This window comes from Crocodylus porosus, unplaced genomic scaffold, assembly GCF_001723895.1.
Source record: "Crocodylus porosus isolate Cpor-Errol unplaced genomic scaffold, CroPor_comp1, whole genome shotgun sequence".
Taxonomy (NCBI): Eukaryota; Metazoa; Chordata; order Crocodylia; family Crocodylidae; genus Crocodylus; species Crocodylus porosus.
The window spans coordinates 44,885,437-44,894,663 of record NW_017728947.1 but is presented as its reverse complement, the minus strand read 5'-3'; the positions used below and the strand labels follow the sequence as shown (position 1 = coordinate 44,894,663).

Here is a 9,227-nt window from a genome sequence, read left to right as displayed (position 1 = left end):
GTATGCAGTCTCCTGCTGGCCCCTCCTGGATGTGTGCCAGCATAATTTTCTCAAACAGCTTGCCTAGGATCATATAGTAGGAAGGCAGTCATTCCTACTCTGCTTGTTCTGTACCCACTCTGGCATGATTTTTGCCCTTGGCCTGGTGAAGCAAAATAATCATTCAGGAGTCAGTTTTCTCCCGAGTGCCAGTAACCAGCTGTCTTGAGTTGCTGAGCAGTGGCCCCACACACCCATTTGTTTTCTTCCTATTCCCTACATACCTAAAGAAGGACTTCTTGTTGTCCTTGACTCCCGTCACTAATTTTAGTCCTGTTGCCACCTTAGCCCTTCAACTCTGATCCCTACAAGTGTGGACCATTGCTGTATAGTCTTCCTTGAGGCATGCCCCAAGCTTCCATTGCTTGTATGCCTCTTTCTTTTTTCTTAATAGGACCATGATATCCCTGTTTAGACAAGAGAGCTTCCCAATCCTTTTGTTATCTTTCTTCCATGTGGGAATGGACTTCCTTTGCGCTTTGAGGATCATGTCTGTAAGGAATGACCACTCTTCATGCACTTGTTTCACCTTTGGCCCCTGGTCCTGCACCCCTTTCCCTACCAGTGACCTCAGTTGTCTGAAATTTGCATTTTTTAAGTCCAAAATTTCAACTTCCCGCTACCTAATTTGTCTTCCCTGCAATGGACAGTGAACATGATGATTTCATGGTCACTGTCACCCATGCTACTTTCTATTTTTAAGTTGGTCACCAAGTCATCCCCCTTGGCCAGGGCCAAATCTAGAATAGCATTACCTCTGGTTGGTTTGTGCACATCCTGAGTCAGGAAAATGTCTTCAATGCAGTTCAGGAAGGAACACAACTGATCCAACTTGGCTGAGTGTTCCTCCCAAGAGAGATCTGGATAATTGAAGTTGCTCATGATGACCATGTCCTGTGCTTATGCAGCCTCTGCCAGTTCTTGGCAGATAATTACATGTATATTAACTCATTAATAATCAGTAAGGATTAGTGAGGTGTATCAGCTTCACAATGATGGGTGATTTAACTTCTTAGATTTCCAGTAATCTTCCTTCCTCTTTGTTTAAGACACACCAGTTATTGCCATGTCAGGGGCCAATTATGACAGCAAGACTTACGCTGCAACTTCAAATGCTCCAAGAATCCTGTGGCTCAGGATATTTTCCTGTTGTTTTTCTATACAATACAGGAAAACAAGAGAAGTCTGAAGCGCTGCACTTATGTCAGTGAAAAATTACAGATTAATTCAATGATTTCTTAAAATCCTAGCAAATTATCAGTTCAGAAATCAGGCAGGTGGTTTGGCTACCTAGCACCCATTAATCTATTCTCTGGCACATGCTAGCACTGTGGGAAAGTCTTGTATTATGCTTTAATAAGTGCTTTCAAGAGGTACTGAATAAGTAAGTAATTTTTCACTAGGTGGTGTTTGTATAGAAGTCCCTAGGCCTGGTCTATTTTTTTTTTCTTATGGATTCTTTAAAGAGATGGCTGGCCTTGAAGAGAGGAGAGCAGCATTTTCTGATTAGTTTGCCTTATGTTATTCAATTTGATTTATTACTGGACGACTGCAAATGGCATCTGCAAACTAATTTAAACATATAAGAGACCTAGGTTTTTAAGCAGCCGTTGCTATCTTGCATCTAGTGGTAAGTGAATAAAATAAGGCTGAATGAAAGAAGCGTATGTTGGATACAAGCAATAGGAACCATCACCCAGAACTCCAATTCAACACAACCTAAACTCTGAGAATATTCCAGGAGGTGAAAAAGGTCTGGATAAAGTTTAATATATATTTTTTTATTTCTAGACCTGCCTATGTACTACATATTCTGTAAGGACCTGAAAATACCAAAATACTATGGGGAAAGAGAAAACACTGAGCACATAGTTTTTCTTGATGGCAATTAGAATCAGTAGTATAACTAAGATGTGAGGAGCAACAAGCATGGCATCCCCAGGTGCCCACTTGGGGATGGAGGCTGCAAAATCAGCAATTGCTGCAGCTGCTGTAGAAACCCAGCATCCCAACACCACTACTGTCCTGTTATACCTCCGATTGGGATGGTCATGAATTTTCCTGCCTAGTTTTCCAAAATCAAGACTGATGATAAAGCTCAGGTGAAGATCCACCTCTTTGGAAGTTACCTAATCCAAACTGAAAATCTAACTCTTTTCCTACTGTTCTACCATTAGATATGCCCTATTGGTGAACTCTGGACAGTGCTGCTTGCTTAAGAATGCTGCAGGACTCCTGTTTTTCAGTGAAAGAATAATTTAGCATCTTCAGATTTACTGGCAGGGAATAAATAAATATTATCAGCCTCCAACTGACTGATGGAGACAAGTACAAGTCTACCTTCATCTAGTGTATAACATCTACCATATGTGCTTTAGTTTAGAAGAATTCATTGAGTCTTGTCACTTTTATAAATTAGTAGAAGACTGAATATTGATTCCTGCTATGGCACCCTTCCACAGAAATTAAGTTTGACTTCAATGTATGCAAAGAAAATGTGTGAAGTCATAAATATTGCATCAAATCAAATGTCTGAGGCACACAAAAATAAAGCAGGAAACATTGGATAAGCTCCTCTCCACCAAGAATCTACCATATTTACTTAAATACAAGATGAGGAGTTTTCCCCCACAATCAACACGAGGGTGAAAACCCTCATCTTACATTCACATACAAGAAAACCTTGCTTAATACATTATATATTATGAAAGTGCTGCCAAAAGCAGCATATACTCAGTAATGGAAACCAATGATAACGTTGATTAGATGCAGCCAATACTGAACATGACTATAAAAAACATGACCCATATTGGGCAAACATACTGATGGTAACCTACCACAAAGATAGGTTAGTATAACCCCTCTTAGTAATATATATGATAGTGCCCATTACACTCATTTCTCTTCAGTGCTGACTCTTTTTTAAGTCATGGTGAGCCACTACATTGTATACATTTTAACTTCCTCTTCGCTCCCACAGCTAAGCTGTGCCTTTCTTTCCCATTTCCACTGGGTCCTGTTTTTAACCAGCCTTAAATATCTGGCAAATATTACTGAATGGGACCCCAAACAGCTTATTCAGAATTCCTCTGTTGCCCCATCTCAACCTCCTGCATATGGTTAGGGTGGCCCACCCTCGATGAGATGGGACCAGACCAGGTTGCCCTGTGCTTCATCTGCACATAAATTTTTGGAGGACCCCAAGACTCATGACATGAACAAAACACCTGTTTCCAGTGATGAGTGGGGGGCTAATTAGCACGTGAATCCTTTGTGGGCAAAATCTGTAGTACACACTGAACAGTGCTGAGCTATGGGGTCAGCATGGCTTTTAATGCCGTTAACTCTACTGGTCCAGCCCAATAAACTAGATGGCAAATCATGAGCCTTTTGGCTTTGGGCTAATGCTGTATATGGTACAAACTATACACAAGTAGGTACAGAAGTGCTGCTTAAGAGTGTATTTATGGAGTACCCATGCTAAAACTTACAGCAGTTCCAAAACAGGTAAACTGCATCAATTCTGGATGAACTAAGTGTATGGGTACTATATGCAATTTGTTATAGCCAGGTTTAGTTTCAAAGTTGTTGTTTTCAAATTTGTTTTTCACTTCCATGTGCTCAGGGAGAGCAATGTCTGGCAGTAAGGAGAGGGGGAAGGGGCTGCCAAGGGAAAAAGTTTTGAGGAAGCAGACAGCAAAGGGGTTACCTGATGCCCCAGATTTATTTTCAGTTCTGGAGCAGTGGAGGGGGACAAATTCAAAGCAAAACTCCAATAATTATATTCTATATTTGGAAAATTATAACACATTTATAAATTTTCCATATATGTAATTTAATTATAGGTGGGTCATTTTATAATCACAGTCAACCAAGTAAATATGGTATTTCATTTCCACATCATTAAGTTGGTTGGCTCCTATAGTAAAGAAAAAGCAGAGAAATTCTGATAGAGTGAGAAGCAGCTGGAGAAATGCATAAGCATTAACACAGCTCTGCAAAGAATACACCTAAAGGAGACATTTCTGTAATCTCTTTCCTTTACTTCTCAACATTTTAACATCAGGTTCACTGCAGGCCAAAGTTCTGTCAGTTCATTGTAGATTACAATCAATAAGTCAAGAGCACCGTGAGCTCTCTCTTCTACTTTGCAGGATTTTATGAGAAGGTACATGGCTACATCTGAGCTTTTAAAGCCTCTCTTCTCTTAGGTTTGTAGTAAGTTTTTTGTTCTTGTTAAATGTAACACTCTGTTAAATACACTCTGTGCTCAACAAACTGAAGGATAAGAGGGACTAGGGCCAAGCTTAGTGTGAGAAGGTAGTCAATATATATTTATTTATATTGTATAAATACAGATTCCTCCCAACTTGAAAACACAGAAAAGAATCAGCTATAACCATGTACAAAAATCCAACACTTCTCAAAAATGAAACAATACAAACAAAAAGCAGTGCAGCAAATCAGACCATATCCTACCTGATCTTACCTGGAAGTCTGGGGGGGGAAAACAAACCAGATGAGACCTTTCATAGACAGATCTAGAATTTTCAAAGGGGAGTACAGTAGGTGAGGTGAATCATCACATATAAAACAGCATAGATTTTTCTCCTGTTAAAAATAAACTAGAAGCTTTATTAATACTCTAGGGATCTATGAATGTATTACTCAGTATAAGATGGAAGCAAAAAAATATATAATTTTATTGGCATGAATTAAAAACTATATGCAGAGCTGTGAAATAGGAGCTTCATTACCAGGAGCAGCTAACAGACAGCAGAATTGCAGAAGAAAGTCTAGTTCAATTATTGGAACATCAAACGATTAAAAAGAAGAGAGGGTTATTAACACCTGTGGAATGAAGAGTTTAGAAGGGATCAGGTAGATCATAATAAGCCATGAAAACAAGTGACTACTTCAGCACTGCCTGACTAGAAGTGCTGCTGCCACTACTGGGCAGTTGGTTTTAAACTTTGGGTGGACCAGAAATCAAAAAGGGTTGCCAAGGGGATGGATGCAGGCTACTTACTGTGGGCTCCCTGCCCTGACACCCTCCCCCCTCGGGACTCCATGATCCAGCAAGCAGGACCCAGCATGGGAGGGCAAAGCATGATGGAGAGGATCAATGCTGCCACCAGGAGCCCCATGCCACCATGTCAAGGTGCCCTGTGTCCACCAGGCAGCAGCAAGAGTGATGGCATGTAGTTGTGCCTTCACTGCTGCCGGATGTGTGGGGGGTGCCTCACCATGATGGTGCAGGACTCCCAGTGGCAGCAAGGAGCCTTCCAACCCTGCTCCGCTCTGCCACTTCAGGTCCTGCCCACTGGGCCATGGAGGCTCCATGGTGAGCCACATCTCTCCCTCCCCATGCACAAATCCAGGGGTCATATGCCCCCCACACCTGCCTGGTAGTCTGCGCAGTGGCAGGGAGCCAGTTCCCCCTCCCCCACTTTGGACTAGACACCCATGGCTCCATCCCACTCCCTGCCTGGGCCCTGCAGCTGTGTATTCGAGCCCTGGCCCCCAAGCCCCACCCTGGCTGGGCAGCAACCCCATCCTTCCCTCACTTTGCCTCAAACCTCCCCCCCCACCACCACCCAAACTTATCTGCAAGAGCTGCTCTCCATGCTGCCTGGTGGCCATGTGCATGTGTATGTGTATGTGCACACGTGCACACTGTGCTCCATGCCTCATCACCTTCTTCTCAGCCTCTTGCAGGTTGGAACTCTGCCAGCCTGAATGCAGAAACCTGCCATTTCTCATGTTTCTCCTTAAAAAGAGAAAATCCAAGTTTTTCTCCTTAAAATGAGAAAAGTTGGGTTTTACCATGGTTTTCCATGGCAAATGGAAAACCCGGATCCCTGGTTATAAGTCAAAAGCATCCAAAGCTGTAGGAATGTACAAGAGAAAGCAGCATGGTATGGAATTATCATGTCTGAAATTCTACCACTGCAAGAGACAAGACAAGAAATGAGTAAGGAACTACCAGGTACTGAGGATATCTTACTATGGGGTAGGGTGGATTCTCCATGTTTACCATTATATTCTTAAGTTATGACTGTACACCTTTTTGAAAGAGGTTACTGCTCAGCCAGGCATCACTGGGCTTGAAGGAAAAATTACAGGGTGAAATTCAGTGGATGCGAGTTAAGAAAGGGTTATACAAAAATTATTATGTTTCCTTAAAATGAATTAATATTATGTAGCTTTAAAATTAATTAATCCATTTGAGGCCAAATTCATCCCTGAGATAATTCCATTGATTTCAGTGGGGATATATTTCGCCAACTGCATTTTATCTAGGGAAACAGAATGTGAATTGTTGAGGGAGTAGGCTGAACACTTGCTAAAGTTGAAAAAGGAATGACTTTTCTATCTCCTTATCATCAAGTAAAAAAACTGGCCTGGCATTTTTAAATTTCTCCTGCAGTACTGCCACGTGCAAAATGATGGTGATTGTACAGGGGATATATTGAGGACTTTCCTATTGCTCCAGATGTTATGTAAATCTCCAGACTATACTTAGAAAGACATGAGGAGCAGCCAGATTCAAAACTGAAAACAAGTTTTCTATAATTTTGATAATGTATTTTTCCTAACAATGTATTTGGAACAAAGAGATGTTTTGAGTAAACTAAGTCATGCAAGAAATAATGTCTTAAATTAGGTCTCCCGCAGAACAATACAACATTTGCCTTAAATGCTTTACAATCTACCTGTATGGGGGAATGTCTCATCTTTCTTTTAGTCTGGTCTTTGACTTCTTCATTTTTCCCAAAACTACTTCTCCTCAGACAAAAACTAATTCTAGCATTTTAGAAGGAGGGGTGGAATAATGTCGATGGTGATACAACATTCAAAAGCAGAATAAGAGATAGAGGTTATGAAATTCTCTAACAAAGAAAATCTCAAGATAACAATGGTAAATTTCCATAACTTGGTCTTTTGGTATGTTTCCCTTACATGAGTTTATTATGTGTGGTATTATAGAATAACCAGAAACTTAAATGTTAAAAGACAAATTGCAAGGTCTTTACAATAGGAAACCAAGCTTCATATACTCTGGACAATGGCAGAATCAAAAAATAAACATTTTGAATTATAAACTTGATGCCAATACATGAAAATATTTTGTGCTTGATTTTCAGTGGATAGTGCTCTGCATTTTCTAGGAATCAGGCCAAACTGAAACACCTGAAATGGATAATCATATTTGAAAACATCAACTCATGACTTCTGAGCTCAGTATCTGAGCCACCATATACTGTGTTACCTGGATGAGTCACAGTTGTTATAGTGCTAAACTCTTATCAGCTAGTAAAGGATGGTCTCCTCTCAAGTAGAGTCACCAATACACTTTTAAATGTCCCAAATGATAGAACTTCCACTCCCTCCTTTGAGAAGGGATGTTGGGAAGTTCTTTCCAATATTCAGCCTATAATTTTGTTTTCTTATTTTTATCCCATGATTCCCAAGTAACTCCTTCCATTCTCCTGCCTATATTTTTCATGTATTTGTACTGTAGATGACTATGGGGAATGAAAATGATCTTAAATTAAATTAAAAGGAACGGGGCTTATGGAGAGAATGTATCACGTCAGCAGGGAAGACTAATACTGTAGTAACTTACCTTCATCTTTTACTTCACGCAAACAGAGAGCAGATCTGTAAGGGGGTGGAAGAAAACAGCAGCAATAGAAAGGCCACCAGGTGCTGTCCCCACAGCTACTACATAATGGGAGTGTTTGGAAATCTCAAAAATCAGTGATGAGATCTTACTCTGGGTGATGAACACCAGTTGGAGGCACTTAGGCAGGGACCAGGCAATACAAGTGAACGTTGCTTAGCAGCAAGGGAGTCAGACAGGGCAGCCCCCAACCAGCCCCTCCACAGAAACTAGAGATAATAAAAATATTATTCAGGAAGTGGCTGCTGCAGCAGTTTTATTAGCAAAGCATACGTGATTAGTTCAACATCCACTGATTTTACTCTTCTACTTATTGTCGCTTTTTAGATTTCCTGGCCTAGATGCTATAGCTAGATACAGACCCATCCCCATCCATACTTAGGATCCCACCCAGCATCCTTGTTTCTTGTGTGTCAGCCAAGTTCCGTCTCTTTTGGGTTGCTGAGCACACCTTGAAAAATATCCTATCATTATCACTACACCCTGTTAGGCAAATGCCATTAGCACAAGACTGCAGAACTAAGTGTGGGCCCACCCCCTCCCCCCCCAAAAAACAAAAACATTTGCATGTTTGTAATATATAGGGGTGTGTGAAATAGGCCCTATTTAATTTGGGTTCAGATTCAGCCCAAATCAGGGACAGCGATTTGATCCATTGATTCAGATCACTGTCCCCGATTCGATTCGGCCGAATCCAAAGATTTAATGCTGATTCGGTGAATCAGTAACTTGGACACAAGCACAGCTTTAAAATTTTTTCTACATACCTTGAGGTAGCAGGGGAGACTCGTGACCACTTCCAGGCCACTTCCAGGTCTGCCAGGGAGCCCACTGGGGCTCCCCTCCCCCTTGCACCTTCCCCAGCTCAGCGATCAGCCGCAGGGGAACCCCGGGTGCCCCCCCAAACTAAGGAGGTACCAGTCACTGAGTTGGGGAGGGGAATGGGGAAGCCCCTTCCATGCACTTCCCAGTGGACCCGGAAGTGCTTCTCGTCCACTTCCAGGTCTGCTGCTGAGTGCACTGGGATGTCCCCTGTGCTTCTGTGGGATGCTGCATCTGCCCCAGAACTGCAGCAATCTGAGCCCCTGCTACCTAGAGGTATTCAGAAAAAAAACTTTTAAAGCTGTATCTATGTCCGAATCACTGAATCTGCACAAATCTCTCTGAATCAATTCGGAACCCTCCGAGGGTTCAAAGAGAGATCAAAGGTCCTCTGATTTGATTTGGATTCAGAGATTCAGCCACCAAATCAGGCTCAATCTCTGCCAAATTGAATCAGGGACAAAGCAGTTTTATAGCATGTTCATCACATCAGCATCTGAATACTTTTCATGAATGATGTATTTTGAAATGATCTCCCCCACTTTCCTTCTCCTATATAATATATTTTGTTCTCCTGATAGAAAAATTTCTCCAGAGCCACATGTATAGACATTCAAATGCTGAGGCCCTGAAAAGGTGACCATGGGATACCAGGTTGAAGGCTTTTTTTGAAGTCAAG

General features: G+C 41.6%; 1 long non-coding RNA gene across 1 annotated transcript in view; it reads right to left on the bottom strand.

The window, feature by feature from the left end:
* Positions 1-6,448: 6,448 nt before the first annotated feature.
* Positions 6,449-9,227, bottom strand: part of LOC109320915 — an 18,473-nt gene continuing 15,694 nt past the window's right edge. The window contains exons 2-3 of the long non-coding RNA XR_002103873.1: positions 7,763-7,767; positions 6,449-6,460 (exon numbers count right to left, since the gene is read on the bottom strand). This is a non-coding gene — a long non-coding RNA (uncharacterized LOC109320915). The remainder of the gene's footprint in view (positions 6,461-7,762; positions 7,768-9,227) is intronic.